Genomic DNA, 27,594 nt, shown 5'->3' with positions numbered 1-27,594 from the left:
ATAATCGTGTGAGAATGCCTTTGTCTGGTAGATCTGTGTGCATGAAGTACATATGTTCATTGTATGTGTACAGAGGGCAGAATAAAACCTCAAGCCTAGTTATCAGACATTGCCCACCTTTGTTTTGAAACACAGTTCCTCACTCACCTGGAACTTCCCAAGGAAGCCTTGCTAGATGGCCACTGAGTCTTGGTGATGTGTCTCTGTCTCCCCAAATCTAACCTCACCAGGATATGCCACTACATAATTTCTATTTTGAGTTCTTGGGATTCAACTAAAGTCTTTATGCTTCTGTTTTACAAAACTTAGTGGCTTAGCTGTCACCTCCTTCCTTATTGTTAGAAGTTGTTATATTTTATGGTAATTTTTGTGGCGAAATAGATATATCACATTTTTTCTCGCTCTGGAATCTGATGATGGCTTAAATGAGGGACTAGGAATTCATGATTCCCATGCATATTACCTTGTATGCTAAGAATGGACAAATATTGAGTACATATTGTACATTTTACATGAGTTATCTCCTTTAATATATGAAGGTAAACATTCCACTATCCCTAGTTTCAAGATAGACAAATTAAGGTTTAGAGAAGCCTGCATGACCAAGAATTTCTATCTAATGAGTGAAGTTGGAGCTTGAAGAAGTCGTCTTTCCAAAGGGACTCAACTCTGGATTTACTTGGTTCCATCCTACTTAAAGTTAGTATTTATATCTAAAGAAATATGTGTTTGATTATCCTTTGTGAAAGAAAAAGAAAGGCCAAATATGAGTTCTAAACCAGGATCCTCAGCTTTAGTTTCTTCATCAATAAAATGCATTAAATTTATAATTACCTCATAGGAGAGCTAGAAAAATTCAATTTTATAATGCAGATAGATTTCATTGTTTTATAAACCTTAACAGCTAGTTCAAGAGTAAATTACAATTTTTATTCTTATTGCTGTTGTCTTCATGTAAACTAGGCTCACAAAGATTGTTGGATTAGGAAAACCAGTCACGACTGCCCACCTGGTGTCTTTGGAAAAGCCCCAACTTTAAAGGCAATCAATTTATCCGTCTCTCTGAGAACACAAAGGAAACACTGAATAGATATTTATTGTCTTCCAGCAATAATTGATTGTAGGATAGGAGTTGTTTTGTCGATCTTTCATCACAACCCTTGAATAAAAGGTTAGTAAATAATAATGGTAACAGAAAATCATAACACATTCTCTCTCAAATCCCACCCACACAGCTTCTCCAACTTGCATGTCTTTGAAAATAGTCTTTACAAATATCAATGTGTGGGAAAATGTTTCTTAGGCACATAATAAATAAGAAAAAGAAAAATCAAATAGAGATTATTACCTTGGCTCCCTATACTGGGGGACCATGTATGGCATGAATGATGGATTAAGGACACACATAGCTAAGGGGGAAAACCCATGCCTAGAATGTCTAAGCCAGTGGGACATTTGAACAGTCCTTTCTATCATCATGTAAGATTAAAAACACAAAGCAATTTCATTCAAATTCTAAAGATAAAAAGGAATGCAGAATTTGACTGGGGATGTTTAGAAATAATAATTTCTGGAAATCAATTGTGACTTAAAATTTGAGTTCTGTCTTTGTAAAATAAAATGAAAAAGAGGCACAATTTATGCCCACCTGCGTGCACATAGAAACACACACACACACACACACACACACACACACACACACATACATCTCTCCATTATCACCTGTTTTAATCTTCTGGTCACTGCTCTTATTTTTTTCTCTCCAGATATTAGAGGAAGATTCTTGCTTAGAAAGTTCTTGATATGTAGCCCAGGCTGGCCTCAAACTCGTGATCCTCTTGCCTCTGCCTCCTTCAGCCAATCCTATAGGCATGTGCCACCACAACTGGAAAGCAGCTGAAGGTGTTTGCAACCCCATAGGAAAAACAATATCCAGCAACCAGACTCCCCTGAGCTCTAGGGGACTAAACCACCAACCAAAGAGTACACATGGAGGGACCCATGATTCCAGCTGCATATGCTGCAGAGGATGGCCTTATCTGGCATCAATGGGAGGAGAGACCTTTGATCCTATGAAGGCTCCATGCCCCAGGGCAGGTGAATGCCAGGGTGGTGAGGTGGCAGTGAGTGGGGGAGCACCCTCCTAGAACCAGGGATGGGGGCGATGGAATATGGGGTTTGCAGAGGGGAAACTAGGAAAGGGAATAACAGGTGAAATGTAAATAAATAAAATATCGAATAAAAAAGCAAAATGAAAATTACAAAAGAGAAAGTTTCTGATGAAGGACAGCTATCTAATCAGCATTGCTGTCCTCTAGATCTATTTCTCATAGCATTCCTAACACCACATGAACATATGACAGGCACACTGAAAGCAAGAATTCTCTTGTCCTTCCTTTCCTTTTTGGGGGATCTATAGTTTCTAAGCCTGGCATCTCTCTGTTCCACGCAGTTTGTGCTATAGAGCAATAGAACCATCGTGGGAACTGAGCTGATCTAGTTTGAAAGAGGATGAGGACTAGAAAGTAATACACACACATGATCACAGCATCACCCTTGTGCTTATCCAATGGGCATACTCATGGACACATGATCAAATATGTGCATGTGTATCATTGTGCTCCTATATATAGAACACACATAAGCATGAGCTAGAATCACGCATGCGCATAATCCAAACACAGATGCACACAGTAATTATATATGTGCTCAGGCATTATACACACATCCACTTAGTGATATATGAGCCTGGTCAGTATCTAGGCACACACAGTCTCCCATGCACATACTCATGCACGTACATAAAATAAGACATTAGCATAACTACACATGTAATGCACATATATAGAACATCTCGCTTGCCCAGGCACAAGGGCTCCTCACAGATTTAACAGATGAGAAGAATACTGAGGAGGTGGCATGTATGCATGGGCATTGGACTGGTGTCCTTTCCCATTCTGCCGCCTTTCTTACAGACACACACACAACAGAACACAACACTTATCCCTCCCACTAACATTGGAGAACAAGATCGAAGCAACTATTCTCTGTTCTTTATGTACAGACATAACCCAGACAGAAAGGAAAACGGGTGTTCAAGGAGAGGAATCTAAACATCTTACATTTTTTCTAAAGTGAGTATAATTTAGAACGGCTCATTGCTGCATCAGCTACACCTTCAGAAGAATTTTGAATCAAGCAGAGATACAGAGTGACCGCACCTGTGTTTACTCTCAGGTTATCTGCTTGTGGCCCCTAAAGTAACTACGGCCTGTAGTCTGAAAAATTCTTATTTTGTGGTTTGTGTAAAGCATGCTTCATAAATGGTCTTCTCAACCCCTTTTGTGGCCCTGCAACTCCATCATGTGGGGAGAACTGGCACTGCACCCCACTAAAGCCCTTCAGGAAAAGTAAAGCTTAAACAGACCAAAAGATGACAGATCAGGGATGGCATCTTCGATGTTCCTAGTGAAGGCATAGAGGACAAGTATATTTAGGGGCTTTTATCACGTATTTAAGCCTTATAAGACCCTTTTGTGGAACATCTTTCTCTTGTCTATTTTAAGGAAGATACTGAAGAAGCTTGCCCTTTATCCAGACACAGTGAGCCTTTTTGACTTCCAACTTCATTTCATTTTATTTACAGAGCGTGTAACACTTACAGAAATTATAAATTGTATGGAAACAATGTTCCTGGCCTGATATATGGTACATTTAAACAGTAGCAAGTTTTCTAAAAGTATTTTGAAGCAAAGCGAAAGCACAAAAAAGTTATTCACAAATCAATGCCTTTTATCGTACAGGCAGCCAGTGTAGTCTAGGGCCCTAGAGGAACTGGGGTAACTTTGATTTTCATTTCTACCTTAATTATGTTTTATTCAACTTAGTTTTTTAAATTTGGACATTTTAAAGTCCTCTGGATTGTAATTATCCATTGATATCCTTGTAGAACTATAAATAAAGTATACACATATATATGCTTTAAAAAAAAACTAACTTAGAAGCATAAAACAAAAAGATCGTTCTCTTTTACATCGTCCTTGATGTGCCACATGAGCCACAATATCTTTGTGTGGCTGATTTTGTTTTTGTTTTCCTTCATATAAGCCATATTATTTTCAGGACTCATTTTATGCATGAGCACGCACACACACACGTATGCATCTGTATAAACTCTCACAATTAAACTTGTCAAATAGAATCTTGAAGGAAGCAAAACAAAATTACAGGAAAAACCACACCCTGAAGGCAGCCAATCAGAAGCTGTCCCTGCCACCTGGCCTGAGGCAAGAGCAATGAGTCAGCAACAGTTCCCAGCCCACCCTCAGGAAAGGTTCAGTAAAGTCTTTAGAGCCCTAGTCAATGTCAACCAATCAAGTTAAAGGACCTCTTCCCTGACCCTGGAATCCTCCTAATCTGATTTAAATTTTTCCTGTCTTCGATTCTGATGGTTGGTGGACTCCTGCATGCTGGATTTCTGCAGCATAACGCTCTTTTGTGTTGCATACTGGAAAAAAAATAAAAAGAATTGCATAGTAACAGCAAAAAAAAAAAAAAGTTATTCACTAATTCCTTAACAAGATCGATTTTCCTGCCCGATTAACCCCTTCTTGGGTCTCCCTTGGTCCATTTCTAAAAATCAGAACCATAGTTTTACCTATCTGAACTATGTGCCCTGGAATCAGACACAGTCACGTTTGGGTTTTTCCTAGTTGAATAAAGAGAATATTGTACTGCATCTATGGTCCCTTTAACCCCCAAATTGAGTGGAAATTCAGCATCTCTCAAAGAATCCTCCAAGCCTATATCATCAAATACAGTCTACTTATATTCTGAGTAGCTACTGAGTTCTCAGCCTCTTGGACATACATACAGCCATCGTTAAGACCATACAGCCCAAACTGTATAAGCTACTCAAATAATGTCTGTAATATGCACTCATTCCATCAGTTCCATTCCTCCAGACAGTTCTAGTTAATATTACCATGACTTAGCTAGTGATTCTGCAGGTCTTGAGTAATAAGATGTACCAGCATAACAATCCTTCCTATTTATGCTAAGATTTGTAGGAAGATTACGCACTCAGTAAGTATGCAAGTCCATCATGATATGAAGTGTAAACAAAGCATGATTTATTAAGGAAGTAGTATGGTCAGAGAATAGATGTGCATTTAAAATATCCAGGAGTCAAATCATGAATCACATTTTGGTTGCTCTCAGGCAAGCATGCCATAATTTGTTTAAACACATATAGCAGGGACTGGTGACATTATCTAGGCTGTGGGCTACTTTTCAAGACAGAATTTCCCAAGGAGGATGCTACATTATCAGACAAGAGAAAACTGATTTAGATTTTAAAAAATTATAGCATTTGAAATGGACAAAGGAAAACAGTGAAAATATTTCAAAGCAGACATGAACAGTAAGCAAGACATAAGGAAATGTCAGCAATAGATACCTAGCTTGGCTTCAGAAGTCTCTCACAAGCTATCATCTCTACATCTGAAAAATCATCTCGCCACTGTGGCCAGATGTGGAAATCTAAGCAGAATCCCCTTATGCTTGGTCACTTCCTATCCTACAGTTTATTACAACAGAGACTAGTTTAGTCCCTGTATCTTCACTGATCCACACAATGAAAAAGTCCCTGTTCTGGAAGACAGCATTCTATGTACAATAGTGGCTGAAGCATGCTACATGGGTACAGTAATTCATTCATGATAGTGACCACTGGCACTCTCCTATACCCCTAATAGCTGCAGACCTTCTAGACTATGCTAAGAAGTGTCTACTCCCAATGGAGCCATTTGCATTATTATTACACCAGAAGTGTAGAGTCAGGTGAAAGCTGGAAGGCTTTGCCTGCCATAGTGATATTCAGAGTCTCAAGTGAAATATAGTCACTGTAAAGTCTTTGGAGTTAGTCAGTGCAAGGTTGGGCATCATCCTACTAACTACTGGCTTATGTATCCCTTCTGTGTGTATTTTCCTGATGAATAGAGTTATGATTATTTAATTAGTAATGGACCAGAAGGGACTGATTTTTATCATGGCTGATGGCCAAGAAAGAATATTGCTGGAACCAAGAATTTTTCAGAGTGTATCTCAAAATACCAGATAGTAGCCAGGAGTTTTCTTTTCTTGTTGCCAATATTGTGAATGTGTTTTTCTGTTGACATGAGTTGTTTCATTTCTTCCTTCTGATGTCTTGTGAGACTGATGAAAGTCAGAAGCTATCTTAGAAATTTTAGAACGCAGAGTTCAGGAACCTTGGCAAAGGTGTTTCTCCAGGTGGGAAACAGGGCAATGGTTGGGAAATGCTCCCTGCTCCTCCTCAAGCAGACCTTGCTAATTCATCAAGTAATTTGTATCCTGAGGCATCTGCTCCACTCGCTGCTCCAGATTTACCAAAATTGGCACTTTAGATACAAGAAAACAGGGGAATGAAAACCAGAGTTCAGATTTTCTGTTCACAAAATGTCTCTCCATCCCTCCTTTCAGACATAAACTTCCTAATGAGAAGCATGATTTCTTTCTCCTCTTGGTTTTTTATTATGCACATAATTATTATTAATGAGTCTCCTTCTCATTCAAACCATGTCCATTTACTTAAGCATCCAAAGTAAAATTTACACTCTGCCTTTAAGAGTTAATTCAGAAATATATCCAGTTATCTCTAAGCCTAGACACATTTTTCTCACAAAGTTTTCAAAACTGAATATGCTTCTTTCATTTCATCTACATGAAGTTCTACTCAAAACACATGCTGTTTATCAAGATTCCAGCTTTGTTTTCTACAAGGCCTCTCATACCCAATAAACATTGCATGCTGTCTCTTATGTTCTTAGTAGATTTTGTCATGCATTGAAACTCAGCTTCTATACTACTGCTTGCATACTACCTATCAGCGGCACCAGGCCACTAGTAGTAAGACTCCTGGACACATATTGTTTTATACACTGATTAGTGAATCCATGATGCTTAATGTACCATCAGCTACTGAAAAACCTTAGTTAGATTCAATAGGATTGTCATCAGAAATAAAAAGTCAAATAATTAAAAGTTAGAATGGACCTTAACATCATGTAATAGAAGCTTGAAGATAGAATTTATTCATTCTTTCAGTAGTGGCTGAATGGAATAGCACCTTTAGGAATGAGGCAAGGTCCTAGGTTGGTCATAAAAAAATTCTACAGGCCAGTTGTGGTGTGTGTCTTAAGAAGAAGAAGTAGACATTTTATACTTCTTCTGTCACCAAAGATCCCATACTCTGCTTTATAAAATTTAAAGCCTCCAAAATATACTGAATGGCCTGGACATTGTACTAAACTCTAAAGTTGAATATTTTTCCAAACTCCTGATTTTTTGGAACTGGAGTTTCCTTGTGAGTTGAGTCTGGTAGTACAACTTCTGTTTTCTTCATCAGGTCTTCAAGGATCATGGATGGATCTTTTTACAATCAACAGAGGCTAGAAATATATAGAGAATGGGTCCCAGGTGACACTGGCACAAATAAAAGGAACAATTCTTGAAAATTGAGAATTAACCACATAAGGTTTTTTTTTTTTTTCTATTTAGAAAGTGTCAGTCAGGGATCATCTAGTCTCAGTCTGTCTCAGACTCTAAGTCTTTTTCACATTCCCTAATGTCAGTGTCTTCCTATCGTGTACCCTTTGTATTTGGGGATAAGTTCCTCCTCCAGCTTGGAAAGCTATATCCCAAACCTTCCCACACTTGTGCAACTACTGGTCCTATGCTGAATGAGAGTCTGGATGATAAAGGAGAAGCTTCTGATAAAAATTGAACTCGTGGAAGCTCTGTGGGGACAGCCAAAGTAGAAAAGAGGGATAGAAACTGGTAAGAAGGTTTTCTTTCTAGCTTTTGGCCCTATATAATCCGATCAGTATGAGTAATTTGGGGGATTTTCTATTACCCCTGTTATCTCTCAAATAAAATTACACAGAAACCTTGTTTTTATTAACATAATATGACAGCTGGGCAGATATGTATCTATTCTAACACTCCACAGCTGTCTACTTCTCGACCACGTGCCCCGTTTCTTGCCATGTTAGTCTTGGCCTGGCTGCTCCTGGTGCATCAGGCTCCTCATAGTGACTCCCCTGACCAGGTGCTCATGACCACCTTCTCTGGCTAAATTTTCAATGCTGAATTCCTCTCTGTTCTGAATTCCTCTTGTTTCCCACAAGAGACTACTCTCACTGGGACTGGAAGTCTTACCTCCTCTCTCCTGACCAGTTATTGGCTGAATCAGTTCTTTATTAACCAAAACAAGCTGGTAGAAAACATTTTTATACAACATTGAGACAGAAGATACTCCAAGGACAATGACAATGTCAAGATCAGGACTGTAACCAGATCTCTGAGTATAGTAACTAGCATCTGAATGCACAATGCCCAACACCATTCCCCAACGCAGATCTCTGAGCTGTTCAAAATTCGTAGCCTTTTCATTATCATTTCCAGAAAACCAACCCCATTGGGTGAACTTGGAACTCTTGTTTAATTATGTTGCAATATAGTCATTCTTTACCTGTTTGTTCTCTTCATAGTTGTTCCCACTATATGATATTATTCTGCTTATATCTTAAGTCTTTATCATTTACATCCTAGTCCTAGAATTCAAGTACCATGAGAAAAGACTTCATATTTGTTTAGTGAATTGTTTCCCCATGACTGGGAGAGTGATTATAGAAGGCAGTCTGGACACATGTATTTGTTAAATGAGTAAGTCACTTCATCTGATTGCTAAGGATGTCTGTTGAATGCATTAATTAATAATTACATTTGTTGGTAGCAACTGATAATTCTTTTCCCTTTACAGTTAAATTGTTTTTGTTATCTGGGGATGAATTATTCACACTGTAGACCATCCAGAAAAGTTCCTGAGGCTCCTACATGTCAGCCTTATCTGTAAATTCAGCTCTCTAAGCAGAGGACACATAGGGCAGGGAATTGAATCCAGTCACAGGAATATCTCCTTAGCACTTCTGTACAATAAATAAGTAAACATACTCTCTTGTCAGTGTCTGGGTTATACCTGCAGCTTTAAATGAAACTATTTTATCTTCTAAGGTCTTCCTTTCAGTTTTCTTTATTCTGTTTTTATCTATGCTCCCATTTCCTCTTAGCCCCACCTACACATAAGCTTGGAGAGTACTAATTTTGCTGAATATCTCATGAGCAATAAATGGCAAATCATTTCCTTAGGGCAGCAGGAGGAGGGAAGAATCAGGGCAGTAGGTGAGCATAGTTGGACAAAAACAGTAATTTAAGAGTACATAAATCATCCATCTGGCATACAACCAGTCTTCCTGCCATCTCTGAAGCTACAAATTTCCATGCATGGAAAGCAAAAATAATGGATTACTTCTCCATCAAAAGCAGAGAGCATGAAACTCAGAGAGGTTAAGTGACTGCCCCAAGGTCAACCAACCCTCCAGGTGGCCAAGTTCGACTGTGAGAACTGAAATATGTCCTGTCAATCAGCAAATTTCTCTAACACTCCTCTGGTACTTGGCTATGTGCCTGTAACTCTCTTGGCCCTGAATGCAAAGAGAATTATGGAAGGGAAGCACACTTAATAAAAATCAAACTCACCTACCCAGGCCCTGCAGGGATGGACTGATCAGACTAGACTGCTTATTAGAGCATGAGATGGCTCAGAAAATAAAAGCATTATTTGTTATTGGTTTATACCTATAGAGTTCTTTCTCAGAGCTGCCAAAGGCTCTTTCTGACTTAATTTTAAAGTTCTACATTTTCTCTTGGACCTTCTTGAGCCTTGACATATCCAAAAGGCATAATAAAGTGGTGGTGCAAAGATTATGTACAGAAACCATGATCTACTGTTAGACAAGCTACTTAGATTTGGGGAATGAACCCTTCATCAAAGCCTGGAGGGAGTTTAGACTCCATGAGTTAGAGATAGACTCACTTTCATTCTAGTCACTGTGATTGGTTTAAGGATAACCACACAGCCCAAACTGAGCAAAAAGGAAACTCACGGGACCTCTTCAGAATTAGCTGTACCTTTCAAGGCTTTAAAAATCTATGCAGGCAGGGAGCTTTATCTTTATTTTCCCAAAGATACCCAAGAGCTCACAGCCAAATGTGGGACTGAATCTTAGCCTAGTGAAGGGAAAAGATACATGATTTGGACTTTTAAGAGAGCCCTAAATAACATGAATATTTCTTCCATGGCTAACATGTCTTTGAGCATCCCAGGGGTATATTACAGAGGTTCACTCAGAAGGTTCCTCCTTCCTTGGCAGTGGCAGATGTGCACTCTTCCTAGAATATTTTTTGTTACAGCCTATCCATGCCATTACTCCCTCTTCTTGGATTCCCTCATGTTTCCTCTGACCCCTCTGAACTTTGATTTATTTTATTTATGTTTTTTGTTCTTCTAACACTGTTCCTCTCAGACTCAGTACACCTATCCTTAACACCGACTCTGGAACCCTTACTTCAATATATTGCTTCCACGTGGGGAAGAACTGTTTCTGTTCAACATGGAAACTGGCAACATTTCTTAAATCCTATTATCAAGGCCTTCCTAGATACATGAAGACAGAACATGAGGATGGAGAAATATCTGGAAGAAAATTATTTACAGAGACCCCTGTCAGATCAGGAAGAATTAATGTACAGAAAGACAAAAAGGTATTGTGCTGAATTCCCAGAAAGGACACAATGTTGTCACTCCTTGAACTTAAAAGGTGCTGTGGTCACTCTACAGTTTGGTAGAACACATCAAGTTAAGTCACTAATTAAATGAGACTTTGCTGGTCAAAGTAAAATTGCTGGGCTTCATTAAAAAAATAACTGGAGAGATCCTGAAGTATTTTTAAACAAGGCCTTCATCTATTCCCTTTCTTCATTCTCCTTTCACTTACGTTCCTGGCAGTTTACCCTGGGTCTTTTCATTATCACTTGCAGATGTCACTCTAGAATTCTATGAAGTAATATTGGTGACTCTCTTCCTATGAATTCTGGCCTTATTGTTGATCAGTCACCACCTTTCAGAATGTTTGGAGAGTGACATTTGTTAAAAAGCTTGCAAGACCATTGGCATAGTGGCATAACTTATTAGTGTCTCCTGGAAACCTGGCTCTGTCACTATTCTTCATTAGCTGCATTTACCTCAGAAGTGTCACCAACCTCTACTAGTCTATGACTGTTTCTGCTGATCTACCTGGGCTGCTTTTTTCTGGCGTCACTGTTCCTTCTCTAAGTGTCTGGCTTAACGATTTGGAGAGAACCAATTTCTGTCCACTAAAGCTGAACATCCTGGAATTGCAGTAGTTTACACATTTCTCAAGTTAGTGGTATTTGGAACCTGTTATTAAGCAGATAGTCTAACCAGTTGGGATAAGTGCCTATCAATCATAACAGATTGGTCAATGAGCTAAAAACAGATGTAGTAGCTGAACTCATAGGGCAGAACTTTGAAGCTCACAGAGCAGGATAATGTTAGCAAGAGTATGCATTTTCCCACGACCTTGGCAAGATAGGATATTATGCAATTACCTTGGCTTGTGTCAGGAAGATATACTTAACATAGAGGAAACAAGACAGGAAACTCAATGAAGCAGCAGTTAATGACACCTTAGACACTTCCAGAATTGGGATTAGTAACGCAGAATAAAGGATGAAGTCCCAGTCTAGGATTATGCTGGAAAGTTGGAGTTATACAGAGAAAGGGAGGGAAGTCACACAAGCATCCATTCCATCAAGCAGTTACTGTTTAAAGAGTATGTTAGAGAGACACAAAGAAACAATGACAAAGTCTGTATCTTCATACTGAGCACAGTTTCTTAATGCTCTGAGTAGATAAAAAACAAACAAAACAAACAAACAAACAAAAATACTCTAATGAGAACTGGATTTACCTAACATGGTGGGGATTTGTTGACAATGTTGGCAAGAAAGCACATGATGTAGTACTGAACAATGGTGCTGGCTCTGATGCAGACAATAGGCACTAGAGATAAAGGTTGAGATAGGGAGACAACAGAGAATGTTGGAGCAGATTCGAGGTTGTTTGTGTGTATGTGGCAGCTGGCAGTGAGTTGAATGTGGTAAGCTGTAGTCTATGTGTTCTACCTCAAGTGCTTATGAGAGAAAAGTTGGTAGAATATTCAGAATTTGAATAACACATGGAAATTTGTTTCGAAGAAGAGCCCAGCAGATTGCAACAACATAGTGCAGTAAATACAGTGGAGGAATAAACCATTTTCCAGTTAGCCTGTATGGCTGAATTAACTGGCCCAGAAATTTCTTCCACTGCACAAATCATGTTCTCTGGGATATTTAGTTTAGATATTCAAAGGGAACTCAGACAGAAAGAACATATTGAGAAACTTGATAAGTGTCTTGATGGGGAGTAGGGTGTATGAAAGGTCATGAGGATATATCACGCCAGGAGACATTGTGAATTGACATGGATTTTAATTTTACTGTATAGACAGAAGATTGGGGGAATGTAGAAGAAATGGTTGTATAATTTGTTCTATCCTTCCCCCTAATCATGCTAACTATTCTTTAGAGTTTGAAATAGATTGAGGTCAACATTTAACAGGTAATCATCATGTGAGAGATGAGGAATTCAACTGTGTTAGTGATGGAAAAGAAAGGAGGAAGGAATAACAGAGGCGTGAAATGTTAATGCGAATTAAATCCCAAAACAGAGGGAAGTTTGAATAAAAAAATATCTCCCCTGTCTGTTATTTTTGATAGTAGATCGGCTGGTAATACAATTTATCATTTAGAAAGATAACCACTTCCATGTTAAATGTATCTTTAAGTATGCAGAGCCTGTACGTGGAACAACATACAATAGATATTTAGAATTAGAAAGCTAGAACTGTAAAGTGAGATTACTTGTTTAATAATAGAAGCTACTGGAATAAGTAAAAATGATCTGAGAATACAAAATGATATACCATGGGAGGGTCAAAGAAGACCTGTGGCATCTATCAACATCTGAAGAGTATGCAGATAAAGCATTCAACAAAGAAAAACCCAAACATTTTAAGAAGTGAAAAAAAGTTTTGTGTAAATAAGAAAAATCAAAAACAAAGCAAAGCACAACAACAAAAGCAACAGGAAAACTGGGATTAGTTCACAGAGCCAAATGTGTCTATGAAGTAGGACTGAGAGGAAAGGGAAATTAAATCCAGCTGTGAGCCTGGAATCATTGTCTCACCAATAATGAAATCATCTTAAATCCTCTGATTACATTTCCGCATTATTATGTTTTTTTGTTTTAAATCACATGTTTTATATAGAAGTTGATGTACTCATTCCAAATGTGCAGTTTTAAGTATTTGATCAAGTTGAGTTGGGTAGTCACTTGTATAAGCCCACAAGGCAGATAGAGGATATCTCCATTAACAACATCCACCATACAAAGCATGGTAGTTAAACTCCATTGTCAATTTGCTATTCAGAAATACCTGTAAGGGACTATCTAAACTATATTAGCCTGTATGCCTGCCTGTGAAGAACTACTTAGATTGGGTTGATTTATGTAAAAACACCATGCAGAGTATAACTTATAAAATATACCTTGGAACAAGATCCTCCTGCAAAGAAAACAAAAACAAAACACAAAGCAAAACAAAACTCACACAAGGAGAGGGAGAGGGAGAGGGGTAGGGAGAGAGGGAGGGGGAGGGAGAGGGAGACAGAGAGGGAGACCAAGTTCAACACAAGCATTCATTACCCAATAATGATATTACAAACTGCTTTAAATATCAACTGTCTGAATTTTCTTGCTATGGTAGACTGTACCTCAAACAGAGTCAAAATAATCCTTTCCTTTCTTAACTTACATTTGTCATAGTATTTTGTCATAACAACACAAATATAGCTAAGACACCTAAATACCTAAATATACTCTGAATTTTCTTTCAAAACAAAATGTGCAATTACTAAACTATATGCCTCAAAAATGGGAATAGATAATTATTTATGCCTGTTATATTTTCAATTAATAAGATGTCCTTGAGTTTCATCTAGGATGAAGTGCATATCCTCAGCCCATTGTTTATTATTGCTGAGTATCATGCTAGTGTGTAGGTATAAATCACTGTTTATAAACTCATTCCTTAATAGACATTTGGGTCCTTTCCATTTTTTGAGTTTAGCAATTAGCTATCACGCATATTTGAGTTTTCGTATGTCTATAGACACAGGCCTTTATTTCTGTACTAAATAAAAATAAAAATTTACATATTAAGAGTTTGGTTACCATTATAACAAGTTGCCAAACTCTTTGCTAAAGTAGCTGTACTTGGCATTTATGCCATAACTTCAGAGAATTCGCTTTGCTCCAGGGCCTTTTCATCCCTTGCAGTTGTCAGCTTTAAAAGTTTTAGTCATTCAAATTTGATGTGCTGGTGACTCAACTTTGGACATTTCTCTTAATCTAATGATGTCAAACATTGTCTCCTAAATAATTACCTAAATTATTTGGTTTTTAGTCAATTGCCCTAGGGCCTTCAGGGACTCTTCACAGGTCACAGAATCCCAATTCAGCCTTCCATAACCTTTGAGTAAAGAATGGCTTGGAGAGACAGTCATAGAGACAAGGCAGGGCTGAAACCGATGTTCTAGATGGTTCACGTGACAAGTCCCTTGTTCCAGATCTAGTGAAACAGACTAGGCTGACTCCAGATCAGGCTTCAAATTGGTAGCTCAGTAGACTAGACCTAAATCTCTATTTCCAAGAACTGGGCGTGTCCAGGCAAGTCAGTTACTGAAAAAAACACAGGCCTTTGGCAGTCAGTTAGAAACTGCTCTGCCATAAGAAGCTGCCCTGCTATCTGGCCTGAGGCAAGGACAGTGAGTCAGCAATAGTTTCCAGACTTCCTCAGCAACAGTTTCCAGCCCTCCAAACCACAGTAACGGTTCTCAAATGTTCCTAAGATAGAGGTCAACATTCCCCACCCCCAAGAATTCCTCTAATGTGCTTTCAATTGGACCTGTGAACTCACTGGGGTACCTTCATCCTGGTAGATGGTAAACCCCAGCATGCTGGACTTCTACAGAATAAAATGGTCTTTGCTTTTGCATACTACTTGAGTCCAGGGTATCATTCTTCAGTGAATCATGGACCCTTACACTAGACTTCATAAGGAAAAATAGCTCCATTCTTAGTAGTTATGAATAAATATCATAAACTGAAAGTTGATTTGGAAGTTGATAGCTATGCTCCTGAAGGAAGCTGATAGATTCTAGAGGCAGCTTTCTTTCCTTCCCTGATGCACAACATGAAATAACTGAAATTCTGAGAGTACAGATACCTTCCTGGAAGTGTCTATTCTGCCTCTTAATTACAGTAGGAACCCAGGTAGAGTCTCTGGCATTCATTGGGTGTGGTTCTCTATTCTTTCTATGGAATTTCTCTCCCTAGAAAAGTCATAGTTTTGGATTTTTGTTTGTCTCTTTGTTTGTTTGTTTGATTGATTGATTGATTGGGTTTTTTCTTCCAAACAACCTCAATATTTACTCAGTTTTCTTTTGGGTTTCAATTCAGTAAATCTTAAGGACAATAGATTCATTGGCACTCTATCCATATTAAAGAAGCCTTCATTGGTTGATCATTTTCCCTGGGATTCCTGTTTCTTTTGAAATATTGATTACATTTCACTTGTTTTGTGTTGGTCAGCTCTCAATTTCTCATTGAGTATATTCGGGAATCCTGGCAAATCTGTAGTCAAGGATTTCTTTGAGAAATCCAAATGTTTCATGCATTTAGGGAGTTGCTACATATTCCTTAGTTTCTAGAACTAGTGTAGAAGGAATGATTCTGCTTGTTCTGACTAGCACCCTGCACTAGCCCACACTTGTGCAGCAGGCCCTTTCACATTCACTAGCCTCTGGGACCTGCCTGACCCCAGCAGACAAAGATAGAGCATGAGACAGGAGACCCTATCAACTGATGGCAGCTTCTCTGAACAAACAGTTATGGACCAAGTGGGCATGAGCAGATGTTGTATAGGCAGCCCTCACTTTTTATCTGGATTCCAGAATTTTTGTTGTTGATTCCCAAGTTTTTACCCCCTAACCCTGAAGGATCATCTGAGGGTATAGGGCAGGAGGGTTAGGGCAACATAATGGTACTTCAGATGAGTCCCTGGGTAAAATTGTTAAAAGGTACTTTCCCAGTGCAGGTACAATTGTGTTGTTATTGAATTGTCATTGCATGGAAGGGTATTGTTCATAAATCCCATTAACCTTAAGAATTTCTCACTGTACCATGAATCTTTGTCATGACATGACACTATTTAAGGTCTTTGAGTCACTCATCAAGTCTTAAGACATATGGATAAATATTTCGAAATGAATATAGGTTTCTTATCCTTCTCATGACTTAGTAGGATTATTAATTTGCAACTTCTGTATAAATAGACTTCTAAGTATACAAGTTAGATTCTGTAACTCTGGAGATTTCATAATTGTTTTCTTCATCATTTTAATCAAAATACACTCAATTGGCTCAGGAATTCTGTGTTTTCTGGGCTCTCTAGAGGGCAACTCTACCATCTCGTGATCTTTCATTCCAGGCCCCTCAAAGGTCTCAGGGGTACCTGCATAGTAGATTTCTACTAATTAAATGAAATTATCATCTTTATTATTGTGTGCTAAATTACTGAGTGGATCTAAGGAATCATTTTTCTACCTTTCATGACTTAAGTTACTTTACAATTGATTAATTATTTGGAGAAATGGTAGCAAATTTTTATAATTTTTGGTATTAAGCAGTAATTATTTCAAGGTGTATAAACTGTTCAGTTTCTGCTGAAACTCTTAGACCTGAATTTGTAGCAAACATGACTACAAACACCTTGAGAACAATGGGATGTGTTTACAAACTGTCAGTTTCAGGAAGAAGGAATGAACACTGTGGGATAGAATTAGTGCACCATAGATTTACAGCCCCATCTTAAATACTTTATAGATCAGAATAGGAGTGATACTGTTTAACTCAACCCAAATACTAAAACATAGCTCTCCTAAGATTTATCTTCTGTGTAAGGCTAAGCACTTTCTTTTCTTTGTTTCTGCTAGAAGGAACACCAGCCCTTTATGAAATGAGCATTTTTGAGTTGACTGTTATTGTTTTCTGGTTTCTTGGAGTTTCACATTACATATACATAGTGATATGTAGTTTAACATACACAAGGACTCTTGCACATAATTCTGTTCCTTTTAATCCTTCAAGATATTATGATTTACATATATTTATCAGTTCTCTTTTCCCAGTTTCATTTTGTCTTGAATTCATCCAAGAATATTGTTTTGGATTGTGTGTGTGTGTGTGTGTGTGTGTGTGTGTGTGTGTGTGTGTGTGTGTGTTTCACATTAGTCTTAGTTTGGGTTTCTGTTGCAGTTTAGAGACACAATGACCATGGCAATTCTTAAAAGGGAAACTATTTTGTTGAGGCTGACTTACACTTTTATAGGCTTAGCCCATTATCATCATGGTAGCATGCAAGCAGACACAGTGCTGGAAAAGGAAACTAAAGTTCTATATTTTGATCACAGGCAGCAGGAAAAGACTGAGACACTAGGCTTTGCTTGAGCTTCTGAAGTCTTAAAGCCTTTCCTCAGCGACCCCTCCCCCAAGAAGACTATACCTACTCCAACAAGGACACATCTCCTAATAGTGCCACTCCCTATGGACACATGGGGTCATTTTTATTCAAGCCATTACAATATTCTTCACCTCCTAAAATTTATGTTTTGAAAAATCTGCCTCCATTGTACCCCTTTCCTTGAAGCTCATAGGCCTGAGTTATGTATTACTCCATCTTTGCAATTAATTGTTTCCATGGTTTCTGTGTTTTTTGTTGGTGATGCTGAGTTATTAGGCAACATCATCTTATATGTTCATGTCAAGAAGTCAAAATACCTCTAATTTTACAGGCAATAACTTCATTTATATTATCCTCACGATGGTATATAAAGTATATTTTTTCCCATCCCCTTAAAAAATAACAAATGTATCCAAGCACAGGGACATGAAGTATTTGAAATGTTTGAATTGGTTAGGAAAATACAATATTTAAACAAGGTCTCCTGTTACTGAAAGCCATAATCACAGTGCCTGAGACAGGAACTTCTCCACTACACAGATATATTGTTTTTTTTAATATTTTTTCAAGAAAAAAAATCCTTAAACTTGTGGCATTTATTATTTAATAGTATAGTTTTTTTGTACAGCATTAAAAATATATTTTCTAAAGAGAACCTCACAAATCTGACTGTTCAGAAATGTCACTTGGGGCATTTGATATTTCCAGACTTTCTTTACGCAGTTTTTTTCAGAAAGTCATCAATGGAGTCTATACTTTTATAAATCACACCAGGCAGCCTCTATGATGAGATAAGATTGTCAAACATTCTCTATAAGATGCCTTTTATTGGTATGTGAGATTTAATTATGTAGATATTCCATAATTTAATTTCCAGTTCTCTGCTGGTAGATTGTAGGGTTTAATGACATTTTAATAGTGAAATAACACTGTGATGATCAGACAAGTCCACATCTCTGATTATTTCCTTTGAGAACTGTGGCATTTAAACTCATCTCTCCAGCTCTATGATTGAGTTTCTTGTGCATGGAAGCTAGCATCTCTGATTTTCTTCTGCAAATAATTCTAAAAATGTGGCCACTCAGGGAGAGAATACAGTTGAAAAATCTGGAAAGACACATAAAGCACAAATATACAAATATAACTATTTTGACGTTCTTCTAACATTTTTCCAATTTATGTGCTTTAAATGCCCATTAGCTTTATGTAAGGTGTTTTTCAACACACGTCAGCTGATCAACTGCAGCCTCACAAAGGAGGCTTCATTTTAAGGATAAATAAAATAGAATATAAAAATGGAAAACTTCCTTAGTTTAGTGTCATAGTCACTGATATAGAAATCGAATGCATATTGTGGGTCATTGTGAAATACATGAATTACATGGGTGTTTTTTATCAAATAATCTTTTTTTTTTTTTTTTTTTTTTTTATTAACTTGAGTATTTCTTATATACATTTCGAGTGTTATTCCCTTTCCCGGTTTCCGGGCAAACATCCCCCTCCCCCCTCCCCTTCCTTATGGGTGTTCCCCTCCCAACCCTCCCCCCATTGCCGCCCTCCCCCCATAGACTAGTTCACTGGGGGTTCAGTCTTAGCAGGACCCAGGGCTTCCCCTTCCACTGGTGCTCTTACTAGGATATTCATTGCTACCTATGGGGTCAGAGTCCAGGGTCAGTCCATGTATAGTCTTTAGGTAGTGGCTTAGTCCCTGGAAGCTCTGGTTGCTTGGCATTGTTGTACTTTTGGGGTCTCGCGTCCCTTCAAGCTCTTCCAGTTCTTTCTCTGATTCCTTCAATAGGGGACCTATTCTCAGTTCAGTGGTTTGCTGCTGGCATTCGCCTCTATATTTGCTGTATTCTGGCTGTGTCTCTCAGGAGTGATCTACATCCGGCTCCTGTCGGTCTGCACTTCTTTGCTTCATCCATCTTGTCTAATTGGGTGGCTGTATATGTATGGGCCACATGTGGGGCAGGCTCTGAATGGGTGTTCGTTCAGTCTCTGTTTTAATCTTTGCCTCTCCCTTCCCTGCCAAGGGTATTCTTTTTCCTCATTTAAAGAAGGAGTGAAGCATTCACATTTTGATCATCCGTCTTGAGTTTCGTTTGTTCTAGGGATCTAGGGTAATTCAAGCATTTGGGCTAATAGCCACTTATCAATGAGTGCATACCATGTATGTCTTTCTGTGATTGGGTTAGCTCACTCAGGATGATATTTTCCAGTTCCAACCATTTGCCAACGAATTTCATAAACTCGTTGTTTTTGATAGCTGAGTAATATTCCATTGTGTAGATGTACCACATTTTCTGTATCCATTCCTCTGTTGAAGGGCACCTGGGTTCTTTCCATTTTCTGGCTATTATAAATAAGGCTGCGATGAACATAGTGGAGCACGTGTCTCTTTTATATGTTGAGGCATCTTTTGGGTATATGCCCAAGAGAGGTATAGCTGGATCCTCAGGCAGTTCAATGTCCAATTTTCTGAGGAACCTCCAGACTGATTTCCAGAATGGTTTTACCAGTCTGCAATCCCACCAACAATGGAGGAGTGTTCCTCTTTCTCCACATCCTCGCCAGCATCTGCTGTCACCTGAGTTTTTGATCTTAGCCAATCGCACTGGTGTGAGGTGAAATCTCAGGGTTGTTTTGATTTGCATTTCCCTTATGACTAAAGATGTTGAACATTTCTTTAGGTGTTTCTCAGCCATTCGGCATTCCTCAGCTGTGAATTCTTTGTTTAGCTCTGAACCCCATTTTTTAATAGGGTTATTTGTTTCCCTGCGGTCTAACTTCTTGAGTTCTTTGTATATTTTGGATATAAGGCCTCTATCTGTTGTAGGATTGGTAAAGATCTTTTCCCAATCTGTTGGTTGCCGTTTTGTCCTAACCACAGTGTCCTTTGCCTTACAGAAGCTTTGCAGTTTTATGAGATCCCATTTGTCGATTCTTGATCTTAGAGCATAAGCCATTGGTGTTTTGTTCAGGAAATTTTTTCCAGTGCCCATGTGTTCCAGATGCTTCCCTAGTTTTTCTTCTATTAGTTTGAGTGTGTCTGGTTTGATGTGGAGGTCCTTGATCCACTTGGACTTAAGCTTTGTACAGGGTGATAAGCATGGATCGATCTGCATTCTTCTACATGTTGCCCTCCAGTTGAACCAGCACCATTTGCTGAAAATGCTATCTTTTTTCCATTTGATGGTTTTGGCTCCTTTGTCAAAAATCAAGTGACCATAGGTGTGTGGGTTCATTTCTGGGTCTTCAATTCTATTCAATTGGTCTATCTGTCTGTCTCTGTACCAATACCATGCAGTTTTTATCACTATTGCTCTGTAATACTGCTTGAGTTCAGGGATAGTGATTCCCCCTGAAGTCCTTTTATTGTTGAGGATAGCTTTAGCTATCCTGGGTTTTTTGTTATTCCAGATGAATTTGCAAATTGTTCTGTCTAACTCTTTGAAGAATTGGATTGGTATTTTGATGGGGATTGCATTGAATCTGTAGATTGCTTTTGGTAAAATGACCATTTTTACTATATTAATCCTGCCAATCCATGAGCATGGGAGATCTTTCCATCTTCTGAGGTCTTCTTCAATTTCTTTCATCAGTGTCTTGAAGTTCTTATTGTACAGATCTTTTACTTGCTTGGTTAAAGTCACACCGAGGTACTTTATATTATTTGGGTCTATTATGAAGGGTGTCGTTTCCCTAATTTCTTTCTCGGCTTGTTTCTCTTTTGTATAGAGGAAGGCAACTGATTTATTTGAGTTAATTTTATACCCAGCCACTTTGCTGAAGTTGTTTATCAGCTTTAGTAGTTCTCTGGTGGAACTTTTGGGATCACTTAAATATACTATCATGTCATCTGCAAATAGTGATATTTTGACTTCTTCTTTTCCGATCTGTATCCCTTTGGTCTCCTTTTGTTGTCTGATTGCTCTGGCTAGAACTTCAAGAACTATATTGAATAAGTAGGGAGAGAGTGGGCAGCCTTGTCTAGTCCCTGATTTTAGTGGGATTGCTTCAAGTTTCTCTCCATTTAGTTTAATGTTAGCAACTGGTTTTCTGTATATGGCTTTTACTATGTTTAGGTATGGGCCTTGAATTCCTATTCTTTCCAGGACTTTTATCATGAAGGGGTGTTGAATTTTGTCAAATGCTTTCTCAGCATCTAATGAAATGATCATGTGGTTCTGTTCTTTCAGTTTGTTTATATAATGGATCACGTTGATGGTTTTCCGTATATTAAACCATCCCTGCATGCCTGGGATGAAGCCTACTTGATCATGATGGATGATTGTTTTGATGTGCTCTTGGATTCGGTTTGCCAGAATTTTATTGAGTATTTTTGCGTCGATATTCATAAGGGAAATTGGTCTGAAGTTCTCTTTCTTTGTTGTGTCTTTGTGTGGTTTAGGTATAAGAGTAATTGTGGCTTCGTAGAAGGAATTCGGTAGGGCTCCATCTGTTTCAATTTTGTGGAATAGTTTGGATAATATTGGTATGAGGTCTTCTATGAAGGTTTGATAGAATTCTGCACTAAACCCGTCTGGACCTGGGCTCTTTTTGGTTGGGAGACCTTTAATGACTGCTTCTATTTCCTTAGGAGTTATGGGGTTGTTTAACTGGTTTATCTGTTCCTGATTTAACTTCGATACCTGGTATCTGTCTAGGAAATTGTCCATTTCCTGAAGATTTTCAAATTTTGTTGAATATAGGTTTTTATAGTAAGATCTGATGATTTTTTGAATTTCCTCCGAATCTGTAGTTATGTCTCCCTTTTCATTTCTGATTTTGTTAATTTGGACACACTCTCTGTGTCCTCTCGTTAGTCTGGCTAAGGGTTTATCTATCTTGTTGATTTTCTCAAAGAACCAACTTTTGGTTCTGTTGATTCTTTCTATGGTCCTTTTTGTTTCTACTTGGTTGATTTCAGCTCTGAGTTTGATTATTTCCTGCCTTCTACTCCTCCTGGGTGTATTTGCTTCTTTTTGTTCTAGAGCTTTTAGGTGTGCTGTCAAGCTGCTGACATATGCTCTTTCCTGTTTCTTTCTGCAGGCACTCAGCGCTATGAGTTTTCCTCTTAGCACAGCTTTCATTGTGTCCCATAAGTTTGAGTATGTTGTATCTTCATTTTCATTAAATTCTAAAAAGTTTTTAATTTCTTTCTTTATTTCTTCCTTGACCAGGTTATCATTGAGTAGAGCATTGTTCAATTTCCACGTATATGTGGGCATTCTTCCCTTATTGTTATTGAAGACCAGTTTTAGGCCGTGGTGGTCCGATAGCACGCATGGGATTATTTCTATCTTTCTGTACCTGTTGAGGCCCGTTTTTTGACCAATTATATGGTCAATTTTGGAGAAAGTACCATGAGGAGCTGAGAAGAAGGTATATCCTTTTGCTTTAGGATAGAATGTTCTATAAATATCCGTTAAGTCCATTTGGCTCATGACTTCTCTTAGTCTGTCTACATCACTGTTTAATTTCTGTTTCCATGATCTGTCCATTGATGAGAGTGGGGTGTTGAAATCTCCCACTATTATTGTGTGAGGTGCAATGTGTGTTTTGAGCTTTAGTAAGGTTTCTTTTACGTATGTAGGTGCCCTTGTATTTGGGGCATAGATATTTAGGATTGAGAGTTCATCTTGGTTGATTTTTCCTTTGATGAATATGAAGTGTCCTTCCTTATCTTTTTTGATGACTTTTAGTTGGAAATTGATTTTATTTGATATTAGAATGGCTACTCCAGCTTGCTTCTTCTGACCATTTGCTTGGAAAGTTGTTTTCCAGCCTTTCACTCTGAGGTAGTGTCTGTCTTTGTCTCTGAGGTGTGTTTCCTGTAGGCAGCAGAATGCAGGGTCCTCGTTGCGTATCCAGTTTGTTAATCTATGTCTTTTTATTGGGGAGTTGAGGCCATTGATATTGAGAGATATTAAGGAATAGTGATTATTGTTTCCATTTATATTCATATTTGGATGTGAGGTTATGTTTGTGTGCTTTCATTCTCTTTGTTTTGTTGCCAAGACGATTAGTTTCTTGCTTCTTCTAGGGTATAGCTTGCCTCCTTATGTTGGGCTTTACCCTTTATTATCCTTTGTAGTGCTGGATTTGTAGAAAGATATTGTGTAAATTTGGTTTTGTCATGGAATATCTTGGTTTCTCCATCAATGTTAATTGAGAGTTTTGCTGGATACAGTAACCTGGGCTGGCATTTGTGTTCTCTTAGGGTCTGTATGACATCAGTCCAGGATCTTCTGGCCTTCATAGTTTCTGGCGAGAAGTCTGGTGTGATTCTGATAGGTCTCCCTTTATATGTTACTTGACCTTTTTCCCTTACTGCTTTTAATATTCTTTCTTTATTTTGTGCGTTTGGTGTTTTGACAATTATGTGACGGGAGGTGTTTCTTTTCTGGTCCAATCTATTTGGAGTTCTGTAGGCTTCTTGTATGTCTATGGGTATCTCTTTTTTTAGGTTAGGGAAGTTTTCTTCTATGATTTTGTTGAAGATATTTACTGGTCCTTTGAGCTGGGAGTCTTCACTCTCTTCTATACCTATTATCCTTAGGTTTGATCTTCTCATTGAGTCCTGGATTTCCTGTATGTTTTGGACCAGTAGCTTTTTCTGCTTTACATTATCTTTGACAGTTGAGTCAATGATTTCTATGGAATCTTCTGCTCCTGAGATTCTCTCTTCCATCTCTTGTATTCTGTTGGTGAAGCTTGTATCTACAGCTCCTTGTCTCTTCTTTTGGTTTTCTATATCCAGGGTTGTTTCCATGTGTTCTTTCTTGATTGCTTCTATTTCCATTTTTAATTCCTTCAACTGTTTGATTGTGTTTTCCTGGAATTCTTTCAGGGATTTTTGCGATTCCTCTCTGTAGGCTTTTACTTGTTTATTAATGTTTTCCTGTGCTTCCCTAAGTGTGTTCATGTCTTTCTTGAAGTCCTCCAGCATCATGATCAAATATGATTTTGAAACTAGATCTTGCTTTTCTGGTGTGTTTGGATATTCCATGTTTGTTTTGGTGGGAGAATTGGGCTCCGATGATGGCATGTAGTCTTGGTTTCTGTTGCTTGGGTTCCTGCGCTTGCCTCTCGCCATCAGATTATCTCTAGTGTTACTTTGTTCTGCTGTTTCTGACAGTGGCTAGACTGTCCTATAAGCCTGTGTGTCAGGAGTGCTGTAGACCTGTTTTCTTCTCTTTCAGTCAGTTATGGGGACAGAGTGTTCTGCTTTCGGGCGTGTGGTTTTTCCTCTCTACAGGTCTTCAGCTGTTCCTGTGGGCCTGTGTCTTGAGTTCACCAGGCAGCTTTCTTGCAGCAGAAAAGTTGGTCTTACCTGTGGTCCCGAGGCTCAGGTTCGCTCGTGGGGTGCTGCCCACGGGCTCTCTGCAGCGGCAGCAACCAGGAAGACCTGTGCCGCCCCTTCCGGGAGCTTCAGTGCACCAGGGTTCCAGATGGTCTTTGGCTTTTTCCTCTGGCGTCCGAGATATGTGTGCAGGGAGCAGTCTCTTCTGGTTTCCCAGGCTTGTCCGCCTCTCTGAAGGTTTAGCTCTCCCTCCCACGGGATTTGGGTGCAGAGAACTGTTTATCCGGTCTGTTTCCTTCAGGGTCCGGCGGGGTCCTGCTGCTCCTGGGCCCTCCCCCACGGGAGCCCAGAGGCCTTATACAGTTTCCTCTTGGGCCAGGGATGTGGGCAGGGGTGAGCAGTGTTGGTGGTCTCTTCCGCTCTGCAGCCTCAGGAGTGCCCACCTGACCAGGCGGTTGGGTTTCTCTCTCACCGGGTCTGGGAGCAGAGAGCTGCTGCGTCAAATAATCTTTAGGACAGCTATGCCATTAGATTTGAGTTCTTATCACCAATCCACTAATGAAGCACTTACAATTACATTCCTTTCCTTTTTTCACATGAGGGAGTAGATAAACTGCTGAGAGAAATGGGAGATTTCACCTACATCCCTGTAACTCTTAAGTAAGAGACATCATATTTGGACACGGCTGTATTTTATTCTTAGACTGCTTGAATCTAAGACATTAGAAATGCTTTTACCCAACTTTAAAATCTCACTTTATGTTCAGATTTAAGGGTTTCCATAATGTCTTTAAGATCCTTATAAAACAACTAGGAGTCTTCCATCAGCTTATCTTTCTGGAACACAAAGGAAACAAGCCCCTGTTACTTGGGTGTGAGTTACAAATGAAGACCCATGTCCATTTTGTAATAGAATACTTTAAGTCCAGAGAACAAAAACAAGAATGTTAGGAGGTGACTGCAGCTTTATTTTACTTTTGCTTGGAATGTTTTTGAAACTGAGCCTAAAAGCACAGAAGAAGTCATCATGTGGTTGGGGCACTATCTTTGTTTTGGTAGATAAATATGTCAGCTGTCTGTCTTCCCACTCTGCAACTCTGAAAGGCACTGCCCAGAGAAGGCATAAGCAGAGGACAGAGTTAGCACCTATTTTGAGTTCAGTTCTACCTAACAACTAAATGAACATATGCTAATCATAACATCTCTCTGACTCTTGGTTTTTTCATTTTTCAAGCAAGACAGAAATCTCATCAGAATATTATTATGATAACTAAAGATAATATGACTAGAAGTCTATGCACCCTTAGATTCATAGTATGTATTTATTATCTGGTAGTTATTTGCCCTCCCAAAAGACTCCTTCATTCACTGTATACCTGACCTTGCTTTCCCTGAAGTCTTCTTTCAATTCATCCCACTGGGTATGTGAAATACTGTTTTAGAAAGTTTCTCAAAGACAGGGAAAACTGATCAGAAATCAGAAATAAGGAAAATAATTTATCTGTCACCTCACTAATACATAGAGTTTTAAAACTTTAGATTGTACTTGTAGGACAAATTTCAGGGTTACTATTTTAATTTGACATTTACTTGAGGATATTTATTAAGTCACTTTAGAAACAGCCATAATTAGTAAAAAGGAAGGTAATGATAAATGTCCATGTTACATAGACATTATGAATATCAGAAGGTATACCTGGTTGGAATTACTGCTTTAAAGTTACTTGGTTCTAATCCTGATTATGACACTCTACAAAGGGATTCAACCCCATCGCCGTTATGAAGAAGTAATAGCTATACATTACAAATAAAATGCTTAAACGTGTCATATAACATAACAGATAAAGGACATTATTATCAAAGCTTTGAAGTGAAACAATAGAACTGAAACCTGCACATCATACTTTGCCCACAATATGCACATCATGCAACAGGGACACAAGTACAGAAAGTGAGAAAGAAAGACAGAGACAGAAAGACAGTGAGACAGAGACACAGCGCATGTACACATACAAAATAACTGAAAATAAAAAAGATAAATGAAAGTTTTACATTAGATGGCTGAAAGCCCTTCTAGTTTAGCTGTTTGAAGATTTTGTAACCTGGTAAAAGTCATATTGAGGTTGATAAATTGTTGTCCCTTTCTTTGTCTGGAAGAATTTTCTACAATATCAGCTCAGGATTTGTGCATTTTGCTTTGGAGGAAACCTTTTTTGAAATGAGAAATTCCTGGTAGAATAGTTTTATGTGTATCCCTTTTAAAATTTTGTAAATACCTTCATACTATTGCATGTGCCTCTGAGAAGTGGCCCAACTATTCAATGAGTTTCATTCCTTTCATGATGTTTATCACCATGCTATTCATAAAGAAAACACCATCAGTGTATAAAGAAACTTAGTTTTAATTGGAGGTGTTGGACTCTGTGGTCTATAGATGCACACCTAGGGGAAAAAAAAACAATGTAAGTAGATATAAATTTGTTGTTCTAATTCTTGCATTAAAATAAGATAAAGGGAATTTGACCCACCAGTGCCAAAGAAAATAGAACTTGTATCAAACAGACTTTGCATGAAAAGATCAAGGATCAGCAGATGTATTGACAAAATTAAGTTATTCCTAGCAACTGGTATAAATAGAACTATAAATTCTATAGCTTTACTTTC

The sequence above is a fragment of the Rattus norvegicus genome, chromosome 5, assembly GCF_021556685.1.
Source record: "Rattus norvegicus strain SHRSP/BbbUtx chromosome 5, alternate assembly SHRSP_T2T, whole genome shotgun sequence".
In the NCBI taxonomy this organism is placed as follows: domain Eukaryota; kingdom Metazoa; phylum Chordata; class Mammalia; order Rodentia; family Muridae; genus Rattus; species Rattus norvegicus.
The sequence above is the reverse complement of the archived record's forward strand: the minus strand, read 5'-3'. Positions refer to the sequence as shown.